The 15,289-nt window shown below is 40.1% G+C and overlaps 1 non-coding gene across 1 annotated transcript; it reads right to left on the bottom strand.

Moving 5' to 3' along the window:
- Positions 1–1,215: 1,215 nt before the first annotated feature.
- Positions 1,216–1,319, bottom strand: LOC112804922 (small nucleolar RNA R71). The gene has a single exon (XR_003203538.1). It is a non-coding gene; the product is annotated as a small nucleolar RNA R71 (small nucleolar RNA).
- Positions 1,320–15,289: the final 13,970 nt, after the last annotated feature.

Genomic DNA, 15,289 nt, shown 5'->3' with positions numbered 1-15,289 from the left:
TCTCAATATCTCCTAACACCCAATGAACTCCCCATTTCTGATCTACACTTTCTCTTTACATTCTGCCATTAAATTCATGCAATCACCCCCATCCCTTTTAATTTCAGCAATTTAACTTCTCGCTCTTTAATTCATGCAATTTAAGATTCCGCAATTCTCATCTAAATCTTGATTCCGCTCAACTAGAACAAACTTCTAATCCGAATTGCTCATTCAACCAATCCTTGTGGGATTCGACCTCACTCTATTGTGAGTTTTTACTTGACGATAACCGGTGCACTTGCCGGAAGGAATTTTGCCGATTGTGCAATTTCCTAAATCGTAGCTATCAAGTTTATGGCTAGATCAAGTTTATGGCGCCGTTGCCGGGGATTGGTTTTCGATTGACAATTCTCAAATTGGAAGTTAACTAGATTGAGCATTTTTCTTGTTTTGTTAATTTAGTCCAAGTTACTTGTTGAATTTAATTTCTGCACTCTGTTATTTGCTTTTTCTTTCTTATGCCTTTCATTTCAAGCAACTAACTCACTGACCCACTAACTATTTGAATTAATTCCTCAACTGCTCTAACCATACTCTTCCATTAACCAAGAGTATTCAACTTGTTTGTTGCTTGTGGTGTGTTCTTGTATGACAGGTAGGAGATGAGAGACATCAACTCCTCCATATACCAAACCAGAGAGGACCTTTCATAGACTTAGAAGGGAAGCAAGAGGGAAGAGAGTACTGAGGGAAGAAGAATCTGAAGGAGAATCTGAGGACAATTTTGAGGAAGCTCTAGATCTCAACATGGATAGAGAAGTTCACAACCATGAGAGGGCTGATGGAAACAATGCCATTCCTGAGAGGAGGGTTCTTGGTTCATACATAAACCCAACCTCTGGGAATTGTGGTAGCAGCATTCAGAAACCACCCATTCAGGCCAACAATTTTGAACTCAAACCACAGCTAATATCACTTGTGGAGGATCATTGTTCATTTGGTGGGAGTGCTAATGAAGACCCAAACCAACATCTCACAAAATTCCTGAGAATTTGCGATACTGTGAAGTCCAATGGAGTCCAGGAAGATGCCTACAAACTGCTCTTGTTCCCATTTTCACTAAGGGACAAGGCAGCTAAGTGGCTGGAATCATTCCCAAGGGGGAGCCTAACAACCTGGGATGAGGTGGAAAGCAAGTTTCTGGCACGTTTCTACCCCCCACAAAAGGTCAATAGGCTTCGATCTGAGGTTCAGACTTTTAGACAACAGGATGGTGAAACCCTCTACGAGGCATGGGAGAGGTTCAAAGAATTGACAAGGAAATGCCCACCAGACATGTTCCATGACTGGGTGCAATTGCATATTTTCTATGATGGACTTTCTTATGAGTCAAGGAAGGCTGTAGACCATTCATCAGGAGGTTCATTGAACAGGAAAAAGACTGTGGAAGAAGCCATTGAAGTGATTGAGACAGTGGCTGAGAATGAGTACTACTATGCTTCAGAGAGGCACAACACTAAAGGAGTCATGGAGCTGAACCATGTTGATACAATTCTAGCCCAAAACAAGGTGTTTGCCAAGCAACTAGCAGAGCTCACCAGGAAATTAGACACAAAGCAAGTGGCTGCAATACACACACAAGATCAAGAGGAAGTAAGCATTGAAGGAAATGATTGGGAAGAGGCCAACTATGTGGGAAACCAACAAAGGCAATCATATGATCCACATTCCAACACTTACAACCCAGGATGGAAAAACCACCCAAACTTTGGGTGGGGAAACCAGCAAACCCAACCACAAAACCACAAACCTTACAACCACAACCAACATAACAATTCCACATATCAAAACTCCAACCAAAGATCATACCAAACCACACAAAACACTTACTCCCAACCACCATATCATGGCCAAAATAATCAACCTGCCCAACCTAATCCAAACCAACAATTTCAAGATCAATTAAACAGGATAGAAGGAAGGTTAGTAAACATGGGTCAGGACATAAGTGAGTTGAAAAGCTTTAGGGATGATGTGAGATCGACCTTAAGGAACCATGGCGAAAAACTCAAGTGGATGGAGGCTCGAGTAGGAGAACTATCTCAACAGGCCCCCAAGTCAACTGCAGTGTTCCCTAGTGACACAGAAAAGAATCCTAAAGGGGAACAAAAGGAAGTGAGATGGGAAGAATGCAAGGCCATCACCATATTGAAGGAAGTCTCAGAAGAAGAAGGAATCAGACCCTCAGAAAAGGAGTCAGAAATCTTGAAAGAAGGTGTGGAAGGAGCTAAGCAGGAAAGTGAAACTGAGCAAGCCAAAGAAATGCAAAAGGAAGGCATGCTGGAAACTTACCAACCAAGAGCACCATTTCCTCAGAGGTTAGGAGGAGGTGAAAAAGGAAAAACATATTCAAGGTTTTTAGAGACATTTAAGTCTCTCCATATCAATATTCCCTTTCTTGAGATCCTCCAGCAGATGCCTACACATATCAAGTATTTGAAGGAATTGCTGAGCAAGAAAAGAGTTTTGAAGGGAGGACAAACTGTAATCATGAACAAAGAATGCAGTGCACTCATCAAGAAGGACATAGTCTCTAAGAAAACAGACCCAGGAAGTTTTCATATTCCCTGCATCATAGGGGAAACAAAAATTGACAAAGGATTCTGTGATCTAGGAGCTAGCATAAATGTGATGCCTCTGACTCTTATGAAGAGGCTACAACTGAATGAGGTAAGATCCACTGATGTAATCATACAACTGGCTGACAAAACTCAAAAGCAAGCTGAAGGGATAGTTGAAAATGTGCTGGTGAAAGTGGGAAATTATTTCTTCCCCAGAGACTTTGTCATTTTGGACATGGAGGAAAGCTACCTACACCCTATCATTCTGGGAAGGCCATTTCTAGCCACTGCTAGAGCGCTCATAGATGTAGAACAAGGAGAGCTAATTTTGAGAATACATAATGAACAGCTCATTTTCCATGTTTTCAAACCTGCATCTGAGCCTGAACCAGAATCTGAAAAGCCTAAGGATGATAGTAGCCATCTCTATTTGGAGGAAAGCAATCCAGCAACTGAAACTCTAAAACAGTCCTTGGAAGGCAAACAAGATTTGCAAGAGTTAAAGCCACAAGAATTAAAAGAAACAGATAAGAAGGAACCTCCTGGCATAAGAGTCAATGAAGAAGTCCTCAAGAGAGAGGGAAGAATTGTAAAGAAAGTGCCAAGAGCGTGGAGAAACAAGAAAATTCCCACTGAAGGTTTCTCTCCGGGAGATGAAGTGATATCAAGTCATTATCTGCCAATCCCACCTGGCCTCAAAACCATTCCTTCCCAGCTCCCTCAAGTGTTCACAATCAGGAAAGTTCTTTCTATGGAACATTTGGAAATCATAAAGGAATCAAATGGAGACGTTTTCATAGTGAGAGGAGAAGACATTAAGCACTACAATCCACCCTAACAAGGGACAACCGTCAAGCTAGGGACGTTAAAGAAGCGCTTGTTGGGAGGCAACCCAACCTGAGGTAATACTCCTTTGCTGTTTCTTTCATTTGTTTCAATAAAAAGGTGAAGTAGTTTCTGTGCATTGCAAAGAATTAAGTTTGGTGTTTCACACCAAATAATGAATTCGTGGATCAATAATTCAAAGCGGAATGTGTGACTCTAAGTTTGGTGTTCCACCATACGGATCAACTGAACACAACAACCTTTGAATTATATGAAAGGAACAACCATTCTAAGCAATCACAGAAATGCTTAAAATCCTTAGCAGCAACTTCATTCCAAGGAGACTCAAGGATTCAAAGAACAGAGAAGTAAGTAGGAGACTAAGTTTGGTGTTCACACACCAACTTATGACTCAGACGCTTACCCATACATAGTTGAGCTAACCACTCAAGTGCTTGAGAAGCAAGCAACTTCATCACTCTTTGCAGGAAAGGAAACAAGGATCTTAGAAAAAAACATGAAGCAACAACTAGGAGAAGAAGGAGAAATCAAATTGTTTCCTGGCAACAAAGAGAAAACAAGAAATTTCACAAGGTGGTGTTGTTCCTTGACAATTCTTTAAAAAGGCAAACAAAAGCATGCTTGTTCTGGTTTAAACTGTAATTGTTGAATCTTTCTGGAATGTGAAGTTTCTAGTATGTTTGTTTGTTTACTGCTATGAATAAAGTGAATGCCTAGATGTTTGGATATAACTTCACCTTCTTAAACAAATGCTTGCCATGCTTGTTCTGTTTCCAAAAATAAAATAAAAGTTTGAACAAAAGTAACTTGGCTCAATTAGTGACAAATCAAGTAGAATTAAGTGGTGGTATGCATGCTTGATTGTTTAGTCAGATCACTAGAAATTGAGTGTAGAATTATCATTTTTGTGTAGAAGTTGAGTACTGTCTATGGATTTTGATAAATAAATGTCTTTGGCCATGAAAAAGAAAGAAAAAGAAGAAGAAAAAGCCACTAAAAAGGGGCAACCAAAAAGCAAAAAAAAATTGAGAAAATAAGCTAGGCACCAATGGTTTGAACTTCTGAGACAAATGCCTGTGGTGTTTATGTATTAAGGATATGCTTGGATGAATAGGTTCTGAGGAGTGTTTCAACACTTGGTAACTTGGGTTAACTAACCCGGGATTATCGACCAAAAATCCATTATCAAGAGCAACCTAATAAATACAAAACATTTAGTCACACAAAGAGGTACTGGGCACCAATGTCTCAAGAAGAAATGTGAACTAAAATGCCTGTAGTGGATATGTGTAATGCACTGATAAGAAAAAGAAAATGCCAAAGGCTTGTGCAACACATGACACTGAGCAAACAAGGAGCAAAGGAGCTCTAAGAAAAAGTAAAACAAAGAAAGGAAAAAGTGCCAAGGACATAAGAATAACAAGAGGCCATAGCAGTGTTTGATGGATGCATTGAAAAAGTGATAATCCTACCTGATAAGAATGAAAAAGTGATGCTGCAACTTTCTGCATAAAACCCTTCTGATAAACTTCAAATGCTTGCTAATATAGCCAATGTATTTGCTTTTGTTTCATACTTTCTTCTCAAATAACTCAGGACTTGCTTAGGGACAAGCAAGTATTAAGTTTGGTGTTGTGATGCCAAGGCATCTTAGGCTAGTTTCACTAGCAATATTCTGTTAGTTTTGGTTGTTTTATGCATTTTCTTGAGCTTAAAGTAACCAAGAATGGTTAAATGAACAACAAAGTAATGAATCATCCAAACAGTGTAATTTTGATGCAAATTCCATGAGTTTTTAGTTATATTACTTGAATGCTATGAATGGAAGATTTCTCATGAAATTTTGCAAGACTTTGATGCAATTGTGTGGATGATTTCAGGGAAGAAGAGGCTAGGCAAGGAAGCAACAAAATCAATAAAGGAAGCTTGAAAATCACATGTGGAGTTTAAGTTCCAGTTTAAGCTTAAACTGGAACTTAAACTACCAAGCCATATAATGCTGAAAGTGGCGTTTAACCTCCAGTTTAACCTTAAACTGGAGGTTAAACGCCAGAATAAGAAATGCACCAAAGCTGAAAGTGGCGTTTAACCTTCAGTTTAAGGTTAAACTGAAGGTTAAACGCCAGAATCATGAAAGCTGAGAAAAGAGGAAACTGGCGTTTAACCTCCAGTTTAACCTTAAACTGAAGGTTAAACGCCAGAATGAGAATGGCACCAAGGGAGCATTTCCACGTTTAACCTCCAGTTTAACCTTAAACTGGAGGTTAAACGTGTTCGAACCACATTATGCACCAGGAAGCCATTTCCACGTTTAAGCTCCAGTTTGACCTCAAACTGGAGCTTAAACGTGTTCGACATTCACACTCCAGGGCTACCTTCTTCATTCCCACGTTTAAGCTCTAGTTTAAGGTTAAACTGGAGCTTAAACGTGTTCGACCAGAATTGCCTCCAGGGTTGCAATCTTCATTTCCACGTTTAAGCCTCAGTTTAACCTTAAACTGAAGCTTAAACGTGTTCGATTAATTACCCTCCTGGGTTGCTTTCTTCCAATTCCACGTTTAAGTTTCAGTTTAACCTTAAACTGAAACTTAAACGCCACTCTTTGAAAGGGTTTCTGGGCCAAATATATTGAAGTTTAAGTTAGCATTGAGCACAAACATTAACTTAAACGTATTATGGTATGAAACCCAATTGAATATCATGGTTTATGGGATTGGGCCTGAAGAATTGATGAGTCTGGAACTTCAAATTGTTGAGTCTTGTGTCATTACTTGTTTATCACTAAGTTTGCTCAATGAATGTTACAGAATTGGATCACAGCCTCATCAGGATTATGGACCATAAACCCAAAGCAAAAGGAAATCAAGGAAAGGCCTCAAAGCCCAAGAAACACAACAAAAGCTCAATTTAGAAAGTGTATAAATAGGATAGAATTGAAGTTAGTTAGCACTTTTGGACACTTGAGAATTTTTCATCAATTTTTCTGTAATTGAATTCTGAGCTATGAATCACTAAACCCCTTTCATTGGGTTAGGGAGCTCTATTGTAATTCTTGAATTTTGTTAGAAAGCTTCTCGATCTAATTCCATTGGTTAGTTGTCTTGGGAAAGAAACTATCCATAATTGGAATCCTTCGGAACCTTGGGAAAGGAATGGAGGATTCATGCTAGAGAAGCTTTCTCACAGTGAATTGGATTGGGGTTTGGATGGATATTGTGACATGTAATCCTACCAAATTGTGGTTCATGAAACTGTGTGGTATAATCAGTGATCGAGCATCATCTCTTCTTATGAACATTTAAACCAAGGGATTGGGAATTTGTTTGTTTTTAGAGAGAATTGGTGAGCCAAGGGATTGGGATCCAATCATATAAGATTGCCAAGCAAAATTCAATGAATGCATTGGTTGAGAAAGAGATAAAAATGTTTTGATTCGGAGATCTCAATATCTCCTAACACCCAATGAACTCCCCATTTCTGATCTACACTTTCTCTTTACATTCTGCCATTAAATTCATGCAATCACCCCCATCCCTTTTAATTTCAGCAATTTAACTTCTCGCTCTTTAATTCATGCAATTTAAGATTCCGCAATTCTCATCTAAATCTTGATTCCGCTCAACTAGAACAAACTTCTAATCCGAATTGCTCATTCAACCAATCCTTGTGGGATTCGACCTCACTCTATTGTGAGTTTTTACTTGACGATAACCGGTGCACTTGCCGGAAGGAATTTTGCCGATTGTGCAATTTCCTAAATCGTAGCTATCAAGTTTATGGCTAGATCAGTGATGCAATAGATTTTGCTATTGGGGAAGTATTGGGACAGAGGAAAGACAAGTTGGTGCAGCAAAGTCCTTAATGAAGCTCAAAAGAACTACACCACCACTAAAAAGGAATTACTGGCCATAGTGTTTGCATTTGATAAATTTTGATCATACCTTATTGGTTCTAAAGTGATTTTTTTTACTGATCATGCAGCATTGAAGTATCTACTTGACAAGCAAGAGTCTAAACCAAGATTGATAAGGTAGATTTTACTACTTCAGGAGTTCAACATTGAGATCAAAGATAAGAAAGGAGCGGAGAATAAGGTAGTAGACCACCTGTCAAGGATCTCTTGTGAATAAGGCAATGTACATACCCCATGTGTGAATGAATGTTTTCCAGACGAGAAATTGATGTTAATCCAGAAGGCACCTTGGTTCGCAGATATTGCTAATTTTAAGGCCACTGGGGAGCTGCCTTTGGAAATCAACAAACATCAAAAGAGAAAGCTCATCAATGATGCCAAGTATTTCATTTGGGATGAAGCATACCTCTTCAAAAAATGTTCGGATGGAATATTTAGAAGATGCATCTCAGAGAAAGAAGGATTGGAAGTCTTATGGAATTGTCATGGTTCTTGTTATAGAGGGCATTTTAGAGGAGAAAGAACTGCAGCCAAAGTATTGCAGTGTGGATTCTTTTGGCCCACTATCTTCAAAGACGCAAAAGAAACAGTGAAAAACTGTAATGAATGCTAGAGAGTTAGAAACTTGCCCAAAAGAAATGAGATGCCACAACACTTCATCTTAGAACTCAAATTATTTTATGTATGGGGGATTGACTTCATGGGACCATTCCCAACCTCCTACTCAAATAAATACATTTTGGTGGCAGTAGACTGTGTGTCCAAATGGGTGGAGGCCATTGCAACCTGAACAGATGATAATAAAGTAGTGATGAACTTTCTCAGGAAAACATCTTTAGCCAGTTTGGAGTTCCCAGAGCTCTTATCAGTGATGGAGGAAGCCATTTCTGCAACAGACCATTAGAAACTCTCCTCCTAAGATATGGAGTCAAGCATAAGGTTGCCACACCTTATCACCCCCAAACAAGTGGGCAAACAGAAATATCCAACAGAGAGCTCAAAAGGATTCTCAAAAAAACTATGGGGGCTTTAAGAAAAGACTGGTCAAAGAAGTTGGATGATGCTCTTTGGGCATATAGGACAGCCTTCAAGATACCAATTGGGATATCTCTATATCAACATGTGTATGGAAAGGCTTGTCATCTGCCAGTGGAGCTTGAACACAAAGCATTCTGGGCTCTCAAGTTATTGAACCTTGATAATAATGCTACTAGTGAAAGAAGGATCCTGCAACTGCATGAATTGGAAGAATTCAAATCCCAAGTCTATGAAAATGCCAAAATTTATAAGGAGAAGGCAAAGAAATGGCATGACCTCAAGTTGGCACCTAGGAGCTTTGAAGAAGGATAGAGAGTCCTACTCTACAACTCCAAGTTAAAGCTCTTTCCTAGAAAGTTAAGGTCAAGGTGGTCAGGACCCTTTCTTGTCACCAAGGTCTCACCTTATGGGCACATAGAGATCATGGAAGAAAGCTCACAACGGACCTTCACTGTAAATGGACAAAGGCTCAAACACTATCTGGGCAACATGGGGGACAGCCCCAAGATGAAGTATAATCTTAACTGAGGTAACATTCGTCAAGCTAGTGACGTTAAAAGAGTGCTTGTTGGGAGGCAACCCAATCAAAGGTAAACCTTCTTTGTGATTCTTTTCTTTGTCTAATAAAAGGTCAAGTTAACCTTATGTGCATTGCAAGGAAATAAGTTTGGTGTTTCACACCAAAAGTGATTGTTTCATGAACTAATAATTCAAGAATGAATGTGTGATATTAATTTTGGTGTTCCACCATGAATTTTACAAGAACACATTACAATCCTTCAATTAACATAAGAAATCACTAATCCCAATCAACCACAGAAACCATTTGATTTGTGAAAGTCTCTTAAGTTGTTTTCTAAAAAAAAACTAAAAGCATATGGTGGCATACTACATGTAACTCATTGTATCAAGAAGTAGGCAAGGAACTGAGTTTGGTGTTCAAACACCAAAGTAAGTTTAGAAGCTTACAATCATACATGAATGTTAACCACTCAAGTGCTTGGGAAGCAAGCAACTTTCAATATATTTATAGGAAGAACAGTCAAACTTTTGGGAGGAATATGCATCATCATCTAAGGAGGAAAAGAAGGATACAAGAGCTGAAGGTGGTAATGATAAAGAGGAAATAAGAGGGCACCAAGAGGTTGTACTGTTTCTTGATTTAAGTTGTTAATTGAAAGGGTACTTGTACTGCTGCTGATTTATGTCCTTTCAGTATTTTAAGTCATTTGCATCATTTAGTTCCTTTAGTCTATCTTTAGCTTGCTAGCTTAGATGCTTAGGCCACTGCATCAATGCTTAAGTTGTATGCCTTGTTCTTAAGTTAAATAAAAGAAAATGTTGTGAAAAAAGAAGAGTAGAAGTCCAATGTTTTCAGAATTAAATCCTAGATGGTATTTGCTAGCTAAGTTGGTTCATCAATAAGGTAGAAAGAAAAAATATCTCTTGAAATATGAGCATAATGTGCATTCTATGAGTCTTAGATGAATAAAAGGGTCATGGGAAGAAAAAGAAACTAAAAAAGAAAGAAAAAGCAAGCAATAAAGTTAGGCACTAATAGTTTGAACCCTGAGCATGTGTCTGTGGTGTTTTTGTGCAAGGATATTGATGGTGTTTTTGTGGAAAAATGGATTTCCAAACACATAGATCTAACCGGTAAGTATACCGGGTCGCATCAAGTAGTAATAACTCACAAGAGTGAGGTCGATCCCACAGGGATTGATGGATCAAGCAATTTTAGTGGGTGATTAGTTTAGTCAAGCTAACATTGGTGAGTGAGAATTGTTGCAGCAGAATGTAAATAGCAGTGAACTTAAATTGCAGAATGTAAATAGGCAGGAAGCTTAAAGAACAAGCAATGTAAATTGCAGAAACTTAAATGACAAGAAATGTAAATTGCATGAAAAGTAAAGGGGGGTTGGGTGCTAGAAATTAAAGAGAGCAATAGATCAAGGCTTAGAACAATTGCAAGGAAATTAAATTGCAGGAAAAGTAAATTCAAGGTCACAGTAGCTTAAATGTAAATTGCAGAAGAACACAAGCGCAGGAAATTAAATTGGGAGCAATGAGATGCAACAAAGAGACATAGATCATTTCTCAAATCTCAAAGTGAAACTAACAATTTCAATGAAACAGTAAAAACAGAAGGAAAGCCAAGAGCTCAATTGCTCACTTGATCAAGACAGAAACAAAATTTAACTCAATTGTTAAATTCAGAAAAGAAATTCAAGATCTCAGGGGGATCAAAGAGACTAGAAAACAAGTCTAGATCTCAAGCCCTTCCTTGATTCAACAGAGAACAATTTGCAAAAGAAAAAGAAGATGAAAACAATAAAGAAAACTCAGATTCAATGCACAAGAAGAACAAAGAGATTTCAGATAAAGTGAAACAGAATTCCTTCAATTCTTGATCCAAAATTCAAAACAAAGCAAGGAAAACTAAAAGAGAGAGCTCTCTAATCCTAATCCTCCCTAGTGGAGCCAGCCTTCTTTCCAATCGAGCTTTAAATTGATGCCTTTATATAGGCTTTACAAAATGAAAAATGAAAATGAAATTAAAATAAATTACAAAAATGAAAATCCTAATTTAATTGATCCATGTTCCTTTGAGTGATGATGTGGGCTTTGCTTGCTTTGGATTTGAGGAGAAATGGGTTTCGTTGGCCTTGATTCAATTTGGTGAGGAATTGAATTAAATTGAATTTTGGTTGATTTTGGCCCATATGTTGCTCCCAGAAGGCTGCCCTGCTCTTGTGCACGGCAGAGCTGGGAAACTTTGTGTGGGTATCCAATTTGTGTGCCAAGGCTTGGAAGCATCAAGATGCTGCCCTGCCCTTGTGGAGAGCAGGGCAGTGGTGGCATGGTGCGTGCCATGCTTCCCTGGGCCGTGTCAAAGTGATGCGCACAAGCTCCCTTGTGTGTAGCGCTCCCCACTTCCCCTTAGGTGCTTGGTTCGAAACCCATGGGTGGCACTTGGAGTTGATTTTTCTTGGATTTTCTTCAAGAAGAGCACGACATTGCCCTGCTCTCTAAGAGGGCAGAGCAAAATAATGAGCGCTACTTTGCTTTGGAGTGAGGCTCCAGCTTCGAACCTTGGTGGAAGCACTTTGGTTTATTTTTGCTTATTTTTTGCCCTTAAAGACGCCTTTCACTCATGCCTCCATTGTACGCCAAATATGGATTTCTATATATCGTTGGAAAGCTCTGAATGTCAGCTTTCCAACGCAACTGAAACCACATCAATCGGACGTCTGTAGCTCAAGTTATAGCCCTTTGAAGTAGGCATGGTCATGCTGTGAGCGGCCAGATTTTAACTTAGCGAAAATTTGCTCCAACCTCACTTTGTTTCATCATGATTCTGCCCTGCCCTTGGCAAGAGCAGAGCAGTGTGTGCTGATTGCTTATTCTTCATTAATTTGGTAATGGGCCACGCTTTTAAAAGCGTGGCCTAAGCCTCCAAAGTGTGCTCCAAAGCTCTTTTTTCCTCTTTTTTTGTGCTTCTTTGCTTCTTTTTCTTCTTATTTCCTACAAGATTTATAAAATTAAAAGATCAAGGAAATCTTCCAATTAAGCACAAAAGAATGCAATATTTAAGCACTAATCATCAATTTCTTGTATGAAAAAGCATAGAAAAATAGGTATATGATGACTTGTCATCACAACACCAAACTTAAACCTTGCTTGTCCCCAAGCAAGAAAAGAATCATGCAATAGAAATTGACAATCCAAGGTAAGAAGAGTAGCAAGTTAATGTTCATGGCAAGCTAGTTTTCTATGCATGCTACAATTACAAAAGAGATGTAAATGATTGATGCTTCTATCTAGCTTATTTTATGAAATCTTTTTCTTATAATTCTTCCTTGAAACAAGCTTTTGATTTTTTTTAGCTTCTCCTTTTGGGTGCTTTGCCCCATGAGTTAATAACAAAGCTACGACTTCTAAATGCTTTGTTTTCAAGTATTACCACTTGATACATAAGCACCACAAGCATTTAATTAGAGGACTTCATTAAGCTCATTTTTCTTTTCTTTTCTTGACTCTCTAATCATTGATGCTCAGAGCCTTGAGCTTTGAGGGAGTGCTTTTGCACTTGAGCCTAGCCTTGACTTCTAAGTATTTTGTTTTCAAGCATTTGGCTTGATACATAAACATCACAAGCACCTAGCAAATAAATTGCCATTGGTACTCAGAGCCTTCAGCTTTCTCATTCCTTCCCTTTTTCTTTTCTTGCTTTAATTGTATTTGCTTCTTCAAGGTTTTTATGATTTCAAAAGATTTCACAAAATGTCCTAGATGAAAACTTCAATTAAATAAAATCCAATGCAATTAAGCAACAACCAATCATACTAGCTGTTCCGGGGGTTACCTGAAACGTGTAGCTCGGTCGTCTTCGGAGAGGCCCGAGGTGGGGGTCAGGGACCCGAGCTTGATATGTGGAGTGGTTGGTGGTTGTACCTGCAATGACACTCCGATGCTTAAGTTAGCATGGGTCCAAGCAGATATTGAGTAGAATTAGAGTATGAGTTATACCTGGGTGCTCCAGTGTATTTATAGTAGTTGGCTGTGATCTTCCCTGGATAAGATATTCTTATCTTATCTTATCTTTTGGGAGTTTTATCCCTATCTTTGTGGAACCGCCTTTCTTTAGGCCTTTTCGGCCTTTAGGTTTTGGGCTTCGTTCCTTCTGATGGGCCTTCTTTGGCTTATTTGTCCGAGGTCCGACCTCAGGCGTGGGCCTTGGGACGAGGTCGGACCTTCTATGATCTTCCGAGTTGGGGGAGCTCGGTCAGGGTATGAACAGTGCCCCTGCCCGAGTTCGTCCTTTGAGAGGTCGAGCTCGGGCATAGTTCAAAATTTCAAAAAATGGCCGTTTTCAGCATTTATTGCTTTTTACCGTTTCTCCTCGATTTCCGTTCGGGCTCTGTGAAGGCATTATTTATTTGCCCCTTTCCTCATTTTCTTCGTTTATTCTGTTCCCTTTCCATTTTCTGAGTTTTTGCCACCTCTCCTTCGAGCGCCGCTCCTTCTTTGTTCTTCTTCTCCGATTCTTTCTGTGCATTTTTCCGGGGTTTCCTCTGCGCCGCCGTTTTCGTTCTCCTTGCATCGGAGCTCGTCGTCTTCTTCCTTTCTTCCAGGTTTGTTCTCGTCTTCATTTTCTTTGCGCACGTATGCTTCTGTTTCTTTTTCTTCTATGCCTGGGTTTGCCCCGAAAAGAGGCGCCGCCATTGCTTTGGTTGATTGTATGTGGGGGGGGCTCTTTTCTCTTGGTATTTTGTTTTCGGGTTTCTGTTTTTTCTTCTAAAAGAACTTGGTTTTCTCGCCTTGCTGAATGGGTTTTTGCTGTCTGCCTTTATGTGATTTTTGCTTTGCTGTTGTATTTTTCTTTGTAGGCAAGATTTTTATGTCTCGAAAGGTTCTGCAAGCGATGTCGACCAAGATTCCGAGTGGTCTTGGTTGGGTAGATCCTGTTCCTTTAAGAGTCCCTTCTGTGGTAGATTCTGAATATTTAGCTAGGTTTCGTAGGCAATGTAGCATATGCGAAGATAGAGAGTCTGAGAGGGATTATGAGTTAGTAGCCCCGGATTCCGAGGAGAGAGTGTGCTTCCCGCCTTTAGACAGTTCCGAGAAGCTTTTCTTTTACGCTTATGATTGCTTTTTTTCTAAGCTGAGTGTCTGACTTCCTTTTACCGACCTGGAGTCCGAGGTGTTGTGGTCTTGTAACCTTGCCCCTACGCAGCTCCATCCAAATTCCTGGGCATTTTTAAAGCTGTTCCAACTTTTGTGTCAGTTTTTGGGTGTTTCTCCCTCTATTTCTCTTTTTTCCTATTTGTTTGTGTTGACGAAGCCGGGGTCGGGCGGAGGGAAGGTGTCTTGGGTCTCTTTTAGGGCTAACCAGGGGAGGAAGTTCTGTACCCTGTATGATGAGTCTTTTCACGATTTTAAGAACCTTTATTTCAAGGTCCGGGCTGTTGGAGACGTCCGACCTTTCTTTCTAGATGAGAGTGGGGAGCCTTCTTTTCCTCTTTGTTGGCAGGAGAATGTAGTGTCTGTTAAGTATACTTTTGAGAGTTTAGATGAGGTGGAGCAGGCCTTTGTGGGTGTGGTGAGCAGTTAATGGGGTCGGGCACCTCACTTGGACACGAAGAAAATGTTGGGAGATCCAAGCCTTCTCCGTTCCGAGTTAGGTAGTTCCCGACCTCTTTGAGATTTATCCTTCTTAGTATTTGGGTTTTGTTTTGGTGGAATTTCTGTTGTGGTGATCTTTTTCCTTTTTATTTCTGCAGAGATGTCTTCTCAGGCGGATTCTATGAAGTTTCTTCGTCGGACGAAGAAGTCGGTGGCTGCTCGAAATCTCGAGGCCGGGGATGCTTCTGCCCGATCTTCTCCGCAGAAGACTACTATAGGTGTTCAGACTCGGTCGAAGACTATTCCGACTCCCCAGTTCCGAGCTTTAAGTCAGGATCCTCCGACCTCTGGGCCTGCTACCTCTTCTCCTCCTCCGTTCTCGGGTCCTCCTCCCAAGAAGCAGAAGACTCTCAAGAGCTTGCCGGTTTCAATGATAAGGACTTTGACGCTCTTGGTTGGATTGAGCACATATTCTCCCTCAGACCTTTATTTCCACTGATGATGTTTCTATGGAGCATCATTTTCAGTATATGGCGCGGAGCTGTGTCCGGATGGCTAGTCTTCATGCCGCTATTGCCCGGGAGTTCAAGAAATCCCCTCTTGGGGCGACCAGCTCCCGACTTGAGAAGGCTCAGTCCGAGCTCGATAAGATTAGTCAACTGAAGGCTGCCAGGATTACTGAGCTGGAGGCCTCCTTGGAGAAAGAGAAAACTAAAGCTACCGCGGCTGTGGCGGCAGCGAAGACATCTGAGGAGATGGCGAA

The sequence above is a fragment of the Arachis hypogaea genome, chromosome 5 (assembly GCF_003086295.3).
Source record: "Arachis hypogaea cultivar Tifrunner chromosome 5, arahy.Tifrunner.gnm2.J5K5, whole genome shotgun sequence".
NCBI classification, from domain to species: domain Eukaryota; kingdom Viridiplantae; phylum Streptophyta; class Magnoliopsida; order Fabales; family Fabaceae; genus Arachis; species Arachis hypogaea.
The sequence above is the reverse complement of the archived record's forward strand: the minus strand, read 5'-3'. Positions and strand labels throughout refer to the sequence as shown.